Source organism: Heterodontus francisci, chromosome 13, assembly GCF_036365525.1.
Source record: "Heterodontus francisci isolate sHetFra1 chromosome 13, sHetFra1.hap1, whole genome shotgun sequence".
NCBI lineage: Eukaryota > Metazoa > Chordata > Chondrichthyes > Heterodontiformes > Heterodontidae > Heterodontus > Heterodontus francisci.
This window is the reverse complement of record NC_090383.1, coordinates 51,415,642-51,432,220: the sequence shown is the minus strand read 5'-3', so window position 1 is coordinate 51,432,220 and position 16,579 is coordinate 51,415,642. Positions and strand designations below refer to the sequence as shown.

At 44.2% G+C, this 16,579-nt stretch overlaps 1 protein-coding gene across 2 annotated transcripts in view; it reads left to right on the top strand.

Moving 5' to 3' along the window:
• The window catches only part of scaf8 (SR-related CTD-associated factor 8), a 192,126-nt gene that overhangs the window by 64,021 nt on the left and 111,526 nt on the right, over window positions 1-16,579 (top strand). The gene's annotated exons all lie outside the window — the stretch shown is intronic.

Below are 16,579 nucleotides of genomic sequence, written 5' to 3'. Positions count from 1 at the left end.
TCTTTCTTTTTAAAAACAGTCGTTGTGCTTACCACCTCAGTGAGTGTTTTACCTTTTTCCTGTAATGTGATCGCAAAAGAACCAATTGGACAGGTTTTCTTGAGTTTGAACAAGAAAGAGGTAAGTTTATTATACTTATTGCTCCAACCTGATTTAAAATACCAAAAACACACACTACATTCTTGCACATGCTCACACGGGAATCACACACACACAAATATATTACAGAGGAAAACAGATTTGGTGGTTGGATTAAAGCCCAGAATAAATGGAACTTAAATACAGTCTATAAATCCAGTAGTCCTCGGCTGAACCTGTATTCTTGAAGTCCTCGCTGGTCAAAGTGTGCTTCGGTTGGCTTGCTTTGCTCAGAGTTTTCCTGAAGGCAGAATCGGTAGTTGATTCTCTTCCCCTGGTTGCTGGCTGTAACAGTCTGTAGGGTTGGAGCATCCTCCAATCACAGCTGGTTCTTGATATTTTCTGGGAAGAGAGAGAGAGACACGGGAGCAGACGCCTGCTTCGTTGCTGGATACTCAGTTACTGCCTGTCTGCTGTCTGTGTGACAAAACCTCCAGTTTCTTCAGAGATGAGCAAGCAGTCACATGGTTCTATCAATCCTCTTTGTTGTTAATGAGGTCCAAAGTCTAAAACCCAAAATTCCTCTTAGGTGGGGTTACCAGTGTGCACCACCTGGAGGGATATCGCCACTTATGAATGCCGCAAGATGACTTTGAATGGCTCACTAACTAGGATCATCTGACTAATCTACTCAGTTAACCAAAACATTGTTCTGCCTGGCTTTCTTGTTAGACTCTTTCTCTCCAGTCCAATCTCCTAGTGTTTCAAATGTAAGTTGCAGTGGCCATCTTGGCTGCTAGTTTTTTTTTAAAGTTAATTTGTAGGATTTTTCCTGTTAAAAGTTAACGGTAAGTTTTCAACCGTTGAAATTAATATGTCCCAGTTGGCATATAGGGTTTTATTGGCAGTGTGCTGGGTATTTGGGCAGTAATAGGTGTCATTAATTAACAGCTTCAATAAGTAAGCTGCTTGACTAAATGCTACAAATTGATGAAATATTAAATGTGATTTAATTAATATTTGAATTTATCCGGTTATTGGTTGATACTCAGTTTCTCTCCTCTCAGATCTCTTTTTCTGGCTTCAAATCCTCATAACTGGTTCATCTGCCCCTACACTTCCCGAACAACTTTGTCTTCCTTCCCTTTGAAGGTGTTCCTCGTCACCACATGCCCACTTATCTCACTCCCAATGCCAATTCTTTCCATATGGTCCAAATACTTGTGCTCCTCCAAACTTGCAGATGATCAGGTCTCAGCGCCAGACACAGACCGTTACCAGATTTGTGCAGTGCTCCTGCTGCAAAGAACAGGTGTATGTGCCTCGGGTGAGAGCACAGAGATCATACTTTAGGCACAAGCATTAATGCTGCTTGGTGGCTATAGCATTTGTGAACATATGAAACTGATGAGCAGGAAAAGACCAGCTAGTCGATCAAGCTTGCCCCACATTCATGATTGCTGCAGCATCATGACTAAACCCAAACCCTGCAGCCCTGTAATCTCCTCGGAGAGGCAAAAATAGCAGAAGAAATCCAGGGCCAAAAGGAGAAAAATACTCTGGAAATTCCGCTCCAACCCCTTGGGTGATCAAAATCAGCTGCGATCACGTGGACCTAGTTTTAGTTATAGACACTTATTGCCAATGTGATAAAATCTCTGCCCAGTCGAGAACCGGTCCAGCTCCCTCATGAAGTCATACAGATGGTCAGCATTCGCCACACCAACCAGCAATGTGTTCCAGCAGCTCACTACTCTCTGTGAAAAGAAGAGTAATAGGTCTGTTCCTACTCTTACATAGTTTAAACTTGTGTCCTTTGGTCTTCCCTAACATGTTAAACTCGAATAATCCATCAATGGGCACGCTATCCAGCCCTCTAATTACTTTATAAGCCTTTGTCAGGGCACATCTAAATCTTCACTGGTGGAGTAAATAGACCAAGGTTCTTGAGCCTATCTGAGTGGCTGAAGTTCCTTAAGCTAGGAATCATTCTGTCATGCTAGGCCCCCACCTGCCAAGAATGAGGCACATTAATTTTGTCATGAACTTTGATTTTAAACTGTTACTGGTATGAGAGGAGGACTTGTTGAATAGATGGAAAATATATTTGCATATTAACAGGCAGTGTTCCTTGACATTCAACCCACAATGGACTTGTGATCACCAGATGTTGAAGGTGTGGGAGCTCGCATTCCAGGTTGACTGCTAAGATGGCCGAATACACAAACTGGCAACCTGAGTTTTTTGAATTTGTACAAACAGTTTGGGCAGAAAGCTGTTTGCTCCTGGACTGAAGATCTATCTCCTGTCTGCTCCCATCTCTTTCTCTCAAGCCTCTGAATCCACTGAAGACACATGAACCCCAAGAGAGAAAAGTCTTCTACAGCGAACGAGGTTTAAGAATAATACTGGGCCCCAACGAAAAGCAAGATCTACCTACAATCAAGGACTCTACTTGAAGCACAGTAACAGAAAACCGTCTTCAGAAATTGCCTCAAACTTTTCCACTTTCTTTTTCTTCTCTTTTTGTCGCTATCTGTATGTGTGTATTGTAAATGCATGCTCGAGTGGGCGTGCTGTGTATCCGTAGGCGTTAACTGAATTAGAGTTTAAGTTTAATAAATTTCAACTTTTCTTCTTTAAATCTAAGAAAGCCTGTTTGTGCTGGTTTCTCTGCCTTATAATTGGAAAGCGGTGAACAAGGATTCACCAAGGGGGAGCTAAAAACACAGTTTGTTTAAAATTAAACCCTGTTACAGTAAGACCAGGTGAAGGCTGAAAGGGAACCATAGAGCTTTTACTCACCTGGTCGTAACAATTCTCTTAATTCTCTTTTGGACCATTTGCAAGGCCACTTTTTGGGCGGCGCAGTGGTTAACACCGCAGCCTCACAGCTCCAGGGATCCGGGTTCAATTCTGGGTACTGCCTGTGCGGAGTTTGCAAGTTCTCCCTGTGACCACGTGGGTTTTCGTCGGGGGCTCCAGTTTCCTCCCACTGCAAAAGACTTGCAGGTGATAGGTAAATTGGCCATTATAAATCGCCCCTAGTGTATGTAGGTGGTAGGGAATAGGGGATTAGTATATAGGGGGTTAGTATAAATGGGTGGTTCTTGGTTGGCATAGACTCGGTGGGCCGAAGGGCCTGTTTCAGTGCTGTATCTCTAAATAAACAAAATAAATAAATGTGGGGGGACCAAAACAGGGCACAGTACTTTAGATGAGGTCTGAATGGTGACAGAGCGGTGTCCTTTGATGTGTGCTGGATGGTTCAATTGATACATCCCAATACCATGCTAGCCCTCGAATGCACATACATCTATATCTACCTATATATATTCACATTCAGCCTATCTTACAAAACTAAATAGTTTGTCTGAATTCATTAGAGAGAAATGTACCAAGGAGTCTGTGTAAGGCTAGCTCCTACCCGCCTCTCCAACCCTCCAGCATAAAGGTTAATAGTCCCGGACTTTGTATTTGGTACAGTTTGCATTGGTTTAACATGGTGGACGGGACTGCCTATTTTCTGTCTTATAATTGTTATGACCGAGGCGGGAGGAGTGCACTGTCTTTCTCTAGTTCCACTTCTCCACAGGTCACAACATATATTTAAATGTTTAGCCAGTTACCGATGTGGCCAATTATATACTCTCTTTTATTTCTGTGGTTAGATTAGATTAGAGATACAGCACTGAAACAGGCCCTTCGGCCCACCGAGTCTGTGCCGACCATCAACCACCCATTTATACTAATCCTACATTCCTACCAAACATCCCCATCTGTCCCTATATTTCCCTACCACCTACCTACACTAGTGACAATTTATAATGGCCAATTTACCTACCAACCTGCAAGTCTTTTGGCTTGTGGGAGGAAACCGGAGCACCCGGAGAAAACCCACGCAGACACAGGGAGAACTTGCAAACTCCACACAGGCAGTGCCCAGAATCGAACCCGGGTCCCTGGAGCTGTGAGGCTGCAGTGCTAACCACTGCGCCACTGTGCCGCCCCACTGTGGTTGTTGGAGGTCAATCATCTGAGCTCCAGGACATCACTGCAGGAGTTCCTCAGGGTGGTGTCCTAGGCCCAACCATCTTCAGCTGCTTCATCAATGACCTTCCTTCAATCATAAGGTCAGAAGTGGGGATGTTCATTGATGATTGTACAATGTTCAGCACCATTCGCGATTCCTCAAATACTGAAGCAGTCCGTGTAGAAATGCAGCAAGACCTGGACAATATCCGGGCTTGGGCTTATAAGTGGCAAGTAACATTTGTGCCAGGCAATGACCATCTCCAACAAGAGAGAATCTAACCATCTCCCCTTGACACTCAGTGGCACTACCATCGCTGAATCCCCCACTATCAACATCCTAGGGGCTACCATTGACCAGAAACTGAACTGGAGTAGCCATATAAATACCGTGGCTACATGAGCAGGCCAGAGCCTAGGAATCCTGTGGCCAGTAACTCACTTCCTGACTCCCCAGAGCCTGTCCACCATCTACAAGGCACAAGTCAGGAGTGTGATGGAATACTCTCCACTTGCCTGGATGGGTGCAGCTCCAACAGCACTCAAGAAGCTCGACACCATCCAGGACAAAGCAGCCTGCTTGATTGGCACCCCATCAACAAACATTCACTCCCTCCACCACCGACACACAGTGGCAGCAGTGTGTACCATCTACAAGATGTACTGCAGCAATGCACCAAGGCTCCTTAGACAGCACCTTCCAAACCCGAGACCTCTACCACCTTGATGGACAAGAGCAGCAGATGCATGGGAACATCACCACCTGCACGTTCCTGTCCAAGTCTCACACCATCCTGACTTGGAACTATATCGCCATTCCTTCACTGTCGCTGGGTCAAAATCCTGGAACTCCCTTCCTGACAGCACTGTGCGTGTACCTACCTCACCTGGACTGCAGCGGTTCAGGAAGGCAGCTCACCACCACCTTCTCAAGGGCAATTAGGGATGGGCAGTAAATGCTAGCTTAGCCAGCGATGCCACGTCCCATGAATGAATAAAAAAAAATTGGATTTCACTGGACTTAAGCGATAAGGATGCTGTTCCTCTCCATCCACATCATGTATGGCTAAGGTCGTACATCCTGGTTTATCAGTGCAGATTGCTTTAAATGCTGTGAGTAGCCTTGTTGGGTCTTCTCGTTGTTCTGCATCTAAATACGAAAGCATAGTGTCTAGTCTCCCTAACAATTCAGTATTAACTAACCGGATATTTGGTTCATAGAAACATAGAAAATAGGAGCAGGAGTAGGCCATTCGGCCCTTCGAGCCTGCTCCGCCATTCATTATGATCATGGCTGATCATCCAACTCAGTAGCCTGTTCCGGCTTTCGCCCCATACTGTTTGATCCTTTTAGACCCAAGAGCTATATATAACTTCTCCTTGAAAATATGCGATGTTTTGACCTCAACTGCTTTCTATGGTAGTGAATTCCACAGGCTCACCACTCTCTGGGTGAAGAAATTTCTCCATCTCCCAGTCCTGAAAGGTTTACTCGGTATCCTTAGACTATGACCCCTGGTTCTAGACTCCCCCACCATCGGGAACATCCTTTCTGCATCTACCCTGTCAAGTCCTGTTAAAATTTTATAGGTTTCTATGAGATCCCCCCTCACTCCTCTGAACTCCAACGAATAGAGTCCTAACCGACTCAATTTCTCTTCATACGTCAGTTCCGCCATCCCAGGAATCAGTCTGGTAAACCTTGGCTGCACACCCTCTATAGCAAGAACATTCTTCCTCAGATAAGGAGACCAAAACTGCACACAATATTCCAGGTGTGGCCTCACCAAGGCCCTGTATAATTGTAGCAAGACATCCCTGCTTCTGTACTTGAATCCTCTCGCTATGAAGGCCAACATACCATTTACCTTTTTACCGCCTGTTGCACCTGCATGCTTACTTTCAGCAACTGGTGTATGAGAACACCCAGGTCTCGCTGCATATTCCCCTCTCAGTTTATAGCGTTTCAGATAATCTGCCTTCCTGTTTTTGCTTCAAAGTGGATAACCTCACATTTATCCACATTATACTGCATTAGCCCACTCACTCAACTTGTCCAAATCACCCTGAAGCTTCTCTGCATCCTCCTCACAACTCACCTTCCCACCCGGTTTTGTGTCATCTGCAAATTTGGAGATAGTACATTTAGTTCCCTCATCTAAATCATTAATATATATTGTGAATAGCTGGGGTCCGAGCACCGACCCCTGTGGTACCCCACTAGTCACTGCCTGCCATTCGGAAAAAGACTCATTTATCCCTACTCTTTGTTTCCTGTCCGCCAACCAGTTTTCTATCCATCGCAATACACTACCCCCAATCCCATGTGCTTTAATTTTACATGCTAATCTCTTATTTGGGACTTTGTCAAAAGCCTTCTGCAAGTCCAAATAAACCACATCCACTGGCGCCCCCTCATCAACTCTACTAGTTACATCCTTGAAGAATTCTAGTAGATTTGTCCAGCATGATTTCCCTTTCATAAATCCATGCTGATTCTGCCCGATTCTACCACTCTTCTCCAAGTGCTCTGCTATAAAATCTTTGATAATGGACTCTAGAATTTTCCCCATTATCAACGTCAGGCTGACTGATCTATAATTCCCTGCTTTCTCTCTACCTCCCTTTTTAAATAGTGGGGTTATATTAGCTACCCTCCAATCTGTAGGAACTGTTCCAGTGTCTATAGAATCTTGGAAGATGACCACCAATGCATCCACTGTTTCTAGGGCCACTTCCTTAAGTACTCTGTGATGCATACCATCAGGCCCTGGGGATTTATCTGGCTTCAATCCCATCAATTTTCCCCAACACCATTTCTCTACTGATACTGATTTCTTTCTCACTAAGCCCTGTGTTCCCCAACATTTCTGGTATGATAGTTGTGTCCTCCTTTCTTAGTTTAGTTTAGTTTAGTTTAGTGATACAGCACTGAAACAGGCCCTTCAACCCACCGAGTCTGTGCCGACTATCAACCACCCATTTATACTAATCCAACACTAATTCCATATTCCTACCACATCCCCACCTGTCCCTATATTTCCCTACCACCTACCTACACTAGGGGCAATTTACAATGGCCAATTAACCTATCAAGCAGCAAGTCTTTGGCATGTGGGAGGAAACCCACGTAGACACAGGGAGAACTTGCAAACTCCACAGAGGCAGTACCCAGAATTGAACCCGGGTCGCTGGAGCTGTGAGGCTGCGGTGCTAACTACTGCGCCACTGTGCCGCCCTTTGTGAGGACAGAATCAAAGTATGCATTTAGTTGGTCAGCCATTTCTTTATTCCCCATAATAAATTCCCCTGTTTCTGACTGTAAGGGACCTACATTTGTCTTCAATCTTTTTCTCTTCACATACCTATAGAAAATTTTACTTTTAGTTTTTATGTTCCCTGCAAGCTTGCTCTCGTACTCTGTTTTCCCCTTCTTAATCAATCCCTTGGTCCTCCTTTGCTGAATTCTAAACTGCTCCCAATCCTCAGGTCTGTTGTTTTTCCTGGCAAATTTATATGCCTCTTCCTTGGATCTAATGCTATCTCTAATTTCCCTTGAGGCCATGGTTTGGCTACCTTTCCCGTTTTACTTTTACGCCAGACGGGGATAAACAATTGTTGCAGTTCATCCATGCGCTCTTTAAATGTTTGCCATTATCTATCCACCATCATTTCTTTAAGTAATGTTTCCCAATCCGACATGGCCAACTCGCGCCTCATGCCTTCGTATTTTCCTTTACTAAGATTCAGGTCCCTTGTCTCAGAATCAGCTACGTCACTCTCCATCTTGAAGAATTCTATCATATTATGGTCGCTCATCCCCAAGGGGTCTCACACCACTAGATTGTCAGTTATTCCCCTCTCATTACACAATACCCAGTCTAGGATGGTCTGTTCTCTAGTTGGTTCCTCAACGTATTGGTCCAGAAAACCATCCAAAAATTCCTCCTCTACAGTATTAACTAATTTGATTTGCCCAATCTATATGCAGATTAAGGTCACCCATAATTACAGATGTTCCTTTATCGCATGCGTCTTTAATTTCCTGTTTAATGCCATTCCCAACATCACCACTACAGTTTGGGGCTCTATATACAACCCCCACTAACATTTTTTGCCACTTAGTGTTTCTCTGCTCTACCAATGCAGATTCTACATCGTCAGAGCTAATATCTTTCCTCACTATTGCGTTAATTTCCTCTTTAACCAGCAATGCAACTCCACTGCCTTTTGCTTTTTGTCTGTCCTTCCTAAATACTGAATATCCCTGGATGTTCATTTCCCATCCCTGGTCACCTTGCAGCGTTGTCTCCGTAATCCTGACTATATCGTACCCGTTTACATCTATTTGCACGATTCTTCATCCACGTTATTGCAAATGCTCCGCACGTTAAGGCACAAAGCCTTAAAGCTTGTCTTTTTAACATTACTTGTCCTCTTCCCACTATTTTTCACTGTGGCCCTGTTTGATTCTGGCCCTTGATTTCTCTGCCTATCACTTTTCTTATTCCCCTTACTGTCTTTTGTTCTTGTCTTTGATCCCCCTCCTCGGACTCCTTGCAAAGGTTTCCATACCCCTGCCATTTTAGTTTAAACCTTCCCCAACCAGTCTAGCAAATACTCCCCCAGGACATCAGTCACGGTCCTGCCCAGATGTAACCCGTCCAGTTTGTACTGGTCCCACCTCCCCCAGAACTGGTCCCAATGCTCCACGAATCTAAAACCCTCCCCCTCACGCCATCTCTTCAGCCACGTAGTCATCCGATATATCCTTCTATTTCTGCTCTGACTAGCACGTGGCACTGGTAGTAATTCTGAGATCACTACCTTTGAGGTCCTACTTTTCAACTTACTTCCTACTCCCTATATTCTGCTTTTAGGACCTCATCCTTTTTTTTAACCTATGTCATTTGTGCCAATATGTACCACGACCACTGGCTGTTCACCCTCCCCCTTCAGAATGTCCTGTAAGCACTCTGAGACATAGGAAGATAGGAACAGGAGTAGGCCATTCAGCCCCTTGAGCCTGTCCTGCCATTCAATGAGATCATGGCTGATCCGCGGTCTAACTCCATATACCTGCCTTTGGCCCATATCCCTTAATATCTTTGCTTAACAAAAATCTGTCTATCTCAGATTTAAAATTAACAACTGTTCCAGCTTCAACTGCTGTTTGTGGGAGAGAGTTCCAACTCTCTACCAAAGAAGTGCTTCCTAACATCTCTCCTGAACGGTCTGGTCCTAATTTTTAGACTATGCCCCCTAGTTTTAGAATCTCCAACCAGTGGAAATAGTTTATCTTTAACTAGCCTGTCTTTTCCTGTGGATATCATGAAGACTTCAATCAGATCACCCCTTAACCTTCTAAATTCTAGCGAAAACAGGCCTAATTTGTGTAATCTCTCCTCGTAACTTAACCCCTGTAGTCCAGGTATCATTCTTGTAAGCCTGTGTTGCGCTCCACTCCCTCCAAGGCCAATATATCCTTCCTAAGGTGTGGTGCCCAGAACTGCTCACAGTACTCCAAGTGGGGTCTAACCAGGGTTTTGTACAGCTGCAGCATAACCTCTGTGTCTTTATACTGCAATCCTCTAGATATAAAGGCTAGCATTCCATTAGCCTTTTTGATTATTTTCTGCACTTGCTCATGGCATTTTAAAGATCTATGCACCTGAACCCCCAAGTCTCTTTGGACATCCACTGTACTTAACCTCTTCCCATTTCGAAAGTACCCTGCTCTATCCTTTTTTGGTCCAAAATGGATAACCTCACACTTGCCCGCATTGAAATCCATCTGCCACAGTTTTGTCCACTAACCTAGTCTGTCAATATCTCTTTGCAATTTTATGCTATCATCTAGACTGCGTACAATGCCGCCTAACTTTGTATCATCAGCAAATTTGGATATATGACTTACTATGCCATCATCCATGAGACATCCTTGACCCTAGCACCAGGGAGGCAACATACCATCCTGGAGTCTCTTTGGCAGCCACAGAAACTCCTGTCTATTCCCCTTACAATTGAATCCCCTATAACTATTGCATTCCCACACTTTTTACTCCTCCCCTGTGCAGCAGAGCCAACCGTGGTGCAACGAATTGGGCTGTTGCTGCTTTCCCCTGAGAGGCCATTCCCCCCAACAGTGTCCAAAGCAGTATACCTGTTTTGCAGGGGAATAGCCACAGGAGATTCCTGAACTGCCTGCCTAGTCCTCTTGCTCTGCCTGGTGGTCACCCATTCCCCTCCTGTCCGTAGGGTCTGAGCCTGCGGTGTGACCACCTCCTTATGCGTGCTATCCCCGATCCTTTCCGCCTCGTGGATGCTCCACAGTGTCCCCAGCTGCCGCTCCAGCTCCGAAACCCGGGCTTCCAGGAGCTGCAGCTGGACACACTTCCTGCACACATGCTGGTCCCGGGTACTGGAAATGTTCCCGGCTTTGGACATGGAGCACGAGGAGCACACCACAGCTTTGAGCTCTCCTGCCATGACTTAACCCTTTAAATTAAATTAAACCTTCTGGAAGATCTTAATGTCCAATAATATCAGTTACTCTAGGGCCCTTCTTCCCTGGTCCTCGTTACTACAGAACTCCCCCCAAAAAAACTACCTAGTATATTTGAAAGAAACTTTAAACTTTTCTTACCTGAGATACTTACCCAGCTATTTAGAGCTATTCCCTAACAGCAGTGACTCACCAACCAATCACCTTGCAGCTCTTCTGTGACGTCACTTTTGGCTTTTTCCTGAGCCACTTTGCAGTCTCTCATGAGACGTTCACGGAACACGGATACATAATCTAACATGGAAGATTCGTCCCTCTGTTCTAAAAACTTTTCTTTGATTAGTTTTAGAGGACCTCTTACCTCATGTCCATAAACTAATTCAAAAGGACTAAAACTGGTCGACTCATTAGGTGAATCACGAGAGGCAAACAAAAGAAATTCCAATCATGGGGATATTCATGACAGTATTCCCTGATCATAGTTTTGAGGGTCTGATGGTACCTTTCTAAAGCCCCTTGTGTCTGTGGTTGGTAGGCTGAAGACTTTAACTGTGTAATGCCCGGATTACTCAACTTACTGAAAAATTTTAGACATAAAATTGAAACCTTGAACCAACTGGATCTCAATCGATAATCCATATCTAGTGAAGAACTGAGTTAATTTTTCTGTCACTATCTAAGCAGAAATTGTCCTCAAGATATTGGCCTCTGGGAATTGAGAAGCCATATCCATAATAGTGAGTATATATATTGATGTCCCGTTTTTGGTAAAGGTCCCACACAGTCTACCAACACCCTACTAAATGGTTCCCTAAAAACTGGTATGGGAATCCGAGGTGCCAGTTTTATGGCAGGTTGCGGGTTTCCCACAATCTGGCATGTCTGGCACGTTTTACAAAACTGCACCACGTCCTTGGAAAGACCTGGCCAGTAAAAATGTGGACTTGTATGTGATTGGGTTTTCCGGATCCCCACATGTCCCGCCATAGGAATTTCATGGGTTATCCTTAATATTTCCCGCCGATACTTGGGCGGTGCCACTCTCCGATGAACTACCGTCCATTCTTCGTCCACAGGTCTGTGAGGAGGTCTTCACTCCCTCATCAGAATCCTATTTTTAATATCGTAGCCTTCCGGAACTCCCTTTGCTTCAGTTTCAGTTAGAGCCGATTGTGTCACTTTATTTAACTCTGGATCGGCTTGCTGAACCTTGATCAGAGAAGACTTATTTAACATTTCCTTCAGATTATCCAAATCCCCAAAGAAAGTTTCAGACTTTCGGCTATCAGTCTGAGGTGCCAGTTTGACCTCCGCCATTGGAACTTGTTTAGCCATTGCTCGAGTCACTACACGAGGGACAAATTCCTGGAACCTTTTTTTTGCAAATGCTCTGTCTCTTTGTCTTCACTTGGTCTTCCTGTGACTACAGGAGAAGCTACCACCTTCGCTCTAGTCAAATCATTCCCCAGGTATAGGTCAACTCCGTCTACTGGCAAACTATGGCCAACTCCTCTCGTTATCATTTTAGACATTCGGTCACATTCCAGGTGAATCTGATACAAAGGTACAGGTATATACTCCCCGCTGATACCATGCACTAAAACTATGGCATTCAGTGTGCTCTTTGGTGGAAAAGTTATGGCTTTCCCCAGGAAAAGGGTTTGGGTGGCTCCTGTGTCCCTAAGTATAACTATAGGTTTATCTGCCTCACTTGAGGGATAAAGAGTTACTTTTCCTTTTGATAAGAATTCCCTATAACACTCTTATCTTGTTCATGTCCCTCGACGCTCAGCAGTTTTTGTACTTGGCCTGACAGCTGCAGTCAGAGCTATAGCCTGATCTGTCGTACTCTGTCAGGGCCCGTTTCTCTGCATTGGCCTTGTGGACCCCGATAAGTCCTATGGGTTAACCCCGCAACTTCCAACATTTTGCCGGAAGGTGTCCCACCTTGTGGCAGTGATAACACTTCGGCTTTCGGACCTCACTTCCACCCTCAGCATCTTCCTTTCTGGCCTGAGAAGTAGATCCCAGGGCGTTCCCAGCCATACCTTCTTGTCCCTGGCTACTTGCCTGCCTTTCCGCCTCCCATCTTTTATCCTTCTCGGGTTTGTGGGGGTGATAGAAAAAGAGTTTGGACTTGTAAACAATTTCGGAATCCTCAGTGATCTCAACTGCCTGTCTGGCTGTTGAAACCTTCTGGTTCTCTATGTGGATTTTTTCTAACGAAGGGAGTGAATTTTTAAATTCTTCCAGAACAATTATTTCTCGAAGGGTCTCCTACATGGCCTCTACCTTTAGTGCCCGCATCCAACGATCAAATTTAATTTGTTTTGTCCTCTCAAATTCTATATAAGTCTGCCCAGACTGTTTACGGAGGTTCTGAAATTTCTGCCTGTAAGCTTCAGGCACTAACTCATGTGCAGTGAGAATAGCCTTTTTTGCCATCTCATAATTTGCAGAAGCCTCCTCGGAAAGCATGGCATAAACTTCTTGAGCTCTGCCCATCAACCCGATTTGCATCAGCGTTCCTTCGGCCACTTCATCTTTATAGCTTTCTTTTCAGAAGAAGTGAAAAATGCCTCTACGTCCCTTTCCTCAAACCTCGGGAGGGCTTGACAAATCTATACGGCTCTCCACTGGGTCCTTGGCTGGAGTCAGTTCTTAGCTCACCATAATTTTCATCGAGGTCGAGACCACCCTGTTTTTTCAGTTCTAGCTTTTTTAATTCGAATACCCTTTCTTGCTCCCTTTTTCTTTCTCCTGTGTCTTTTCTCTCTCTTTTTGAAATTGTAGTTCAAGTTTTTTCATTTTCCTGTTAAAGCTCAAGTTTTTCCGTTTCTAATTCACTTTCCTGTTCAAGCTGTTTCATCTGTAACTGAATTATCAGAATTACTTTTTTTTCCTTCCAGTTTCAAATGCTTTGCTATTACCTCAATTATGTCTGCTTTCTTAGCCCCTGATTTTAAGTCTAACTCTCAACTTTTCTGCCAATTCTTTTAGCCTAGTCTTGGTTAGGCTTTTGAAATCATTCAGGGATAAGTGCTCCCTCCCCAGAAAGGTCATGGCAACTGACAAACCCATTCCGGTAGTGTAAACTTTACTGTAATGTATAAGAAACCTGGTGTTTTCCTTTTCCCCTTTTCAGTTATTATTACCCCACTTACAATTGCATGTCGTGGGCTTTGGATTATGCTGCACAGAGCCCCCAATTATATGTTCCGATCGAGGTGAGAGGAGTGCACTTACTTTCGTTCCACTTCTCCACATGTCACGACATATATTTAAATGTTTACCCAATTACCGATACGGCCAATTATATACTCTTTTTTTTATAATTCCAGAATAAAATCCACCAACCAGGTTTCTTTAATAAAGAGCAAAATTATCAATTTATTATTAAACAAGACTTATTCAGTAAAGCTGCAAAGCATTAACACAGATTGAAATTAAAAATTCCCTTCTACCTTTGCCTAACACACACACACTGGTTAAAGAAAAAGTAAAGAAATTTTCTCTGCAGAGATCTTTTTACAAAAAAATGCAAACAAGAATAGTTTGGCCAAATACTTGGTAATCCTTGAAGGCAAAGGAGAAGATATGGAATGATATCCATTGTCCCTTTATCCTGGCGTCCCAAATAAGCATAGACGGCTGTCACTGGATCTTTCTGGAGCAATTCTTTTCAGGCGGCGTCAAGAATTAATCTGGCAGGCTTTCCAGGAGAAATGCGGCATTGGGGGGTTTCAGCTATCACACACTAGATTTGCAGGGTTTCTCAGAGTGGTGGAGAAAAAATGAGCTGGGTATTTCTCTCAGCAGGCTATAAACCCAACTGACTCGAAACATTATTCAAAACGAAACCAACACTTGACCACCACAAATCCAAAAACAACTTCCGCATCTCTTTCCCCCCCCCCCCCCCCCATTCACCCAGGCTGCTGCTGTCTACAGAAAGCTCAAGTCATTCCACTTGCCTTTTTCTTTATATAAAAAAAAAACAAAGTCCCGCATCCATGGAATCACCTGAGTCCCAAATGAATTCATCTCCACAATCCTCAACCACAAGTCTTCAAACAAATTGAAGAACAGAAACACTTCTACAACACAATGAGGATCCTTGAGCCTGCATTTACTATCGTTATGCTGTCTGTCATTGTTTCTGCTCGCTCTTCGATTTACTGTTGAATTGTTTACCAGTTTTTAGCGCAGACCATCTTCCAGCTTTTGATAGTCTCCCGCAGGAGGTTGGTTCGCAAAATTAAAGCATATGGGGTAGAAGGTGATACACTGGCATGGATTAAGGATTGGTTAACGGGCAGAAAGCAGAGCATAGGAATGAACGGGTCATTGTTGCGTTGGCAGGCTGTGACTAGTGGGGTACTGCAGAGATCAGTGCTTGGGCCCCAGCTGTTCACAATATATATCAATGATTTAGATGTGGGGACCAAATGTAGTATTTCCAAGTTCGTGGGTGACACAAAACTAGGTGGGAATATGTGTTGTGAGGAAGATGCAAAGCAGCTTCAAGGGGATTTGGACAGATTTAGTGAGAGGGCAAGAATGTGGCAGATGAAATATAATGTGGAAAAATTTGAGGTTATGCACTTTGTTCGGAGGAATAGATGTGCAGAGTATTTCTTAAATGGTAAGAGATTAGAAAGTATAGATGTACAAAGGGACCTGGGTGTCCTTGTCAATAAGTCACTGAAAGCTAACATGCAGGTGCAGCAAGCAATTAAGAAGGCTAATGGTATGTTAGCCTTTATCGCAAGAGGATTTGAGTACAGGAGTAGTGAAGTCTTGCTTCAATTGTACAGAACCTTGATTAGACTGCACCTGGAATACTGTGTGCAGTTTTGGTCCCCTTACCTTAGGAAGGATGTTATTGCCATAGAGGGAAAGGTTCATCAGACTTGTTCCAGGGATGGCGGGACTGTCCTATGAAGAGAGATTGGGGAAACTGGGCCTGAATTCTCCAGAGCTTCGAAGAATGAAAGGTGATCTCATTGAAACCTACAAAATACTTAAAGGGATAGACCGGGTGGATGCAACTAAGATGTTTCCCCTAGTTTGGGAGTCTAGAACCAGGGGACACAATTTCAAAATAAGGGAGAAGCCACAGAAGTGAGGAGAAATTTCTTTGCTCAGAGCGTTGTGAATCTTTGGAATTCTCCACCCCAGAGGGCTGTGGAAGCTCAGTCATTGAGTATGTTTAAAGCAGTGATGGATAGATTTCTAAATACAAATGACGTAAGGGGACATGAGGATAGTGTGGGAAAAAGGCATTGAAGTGCATGATCAGCCATGATCATATTGAATGGTGGGGCAGGCTTGATGGGCTGAATGGCCTACTCCTCCTATGTTCCTAAGTGTTTGCCTTGCTGTTTTCTGAAGTTTAAGAAGCATCTAATCTCCAGTGGTGATATAGCCACTGCCATGTTGGTTCTCAGTGCTTTTAGGTGTTCTTGGTGTCTGCTTGAAATCAGAGTTGGATAAATTTAAGTGTGCAAAGGAGGATCATGTGCCTCTGTCAGAACCTTTCTGCAAACTACTTGCAAAACTGGGTAGTGTATGCACCATGCAAACTCACGACTAGTTATTGTAGTTCTACAGTGGACCTCACAGGAACTGCTGAAGGCTGCTGAAGAAATGGTCAGGTAAGTGTCTCTTCCTCGGCTCCAAAACACTACTGTTGGCCTCTGATCGACCCTCCTGCATTTGCTTCCGCCCACCAAAAGCAATGTAGCAGGCCCAAATTTGATCCTCTACGTTGGATATGTTGCCTCAGGCACCAGTGCTTGCCGCAGTTATTAAAATTAAGTCTGAGGCCCAATTTCGGATGAGTCTTGGGGCCAGTTACAAACTCGTGCCTGAATGGGTGCAGCTCCAACAACACTCAAGAAGCTCGACACTATCCAGGACAAAGCAGTCTGCTTGATTGGCACCCCATTCCCATCTGCAGCA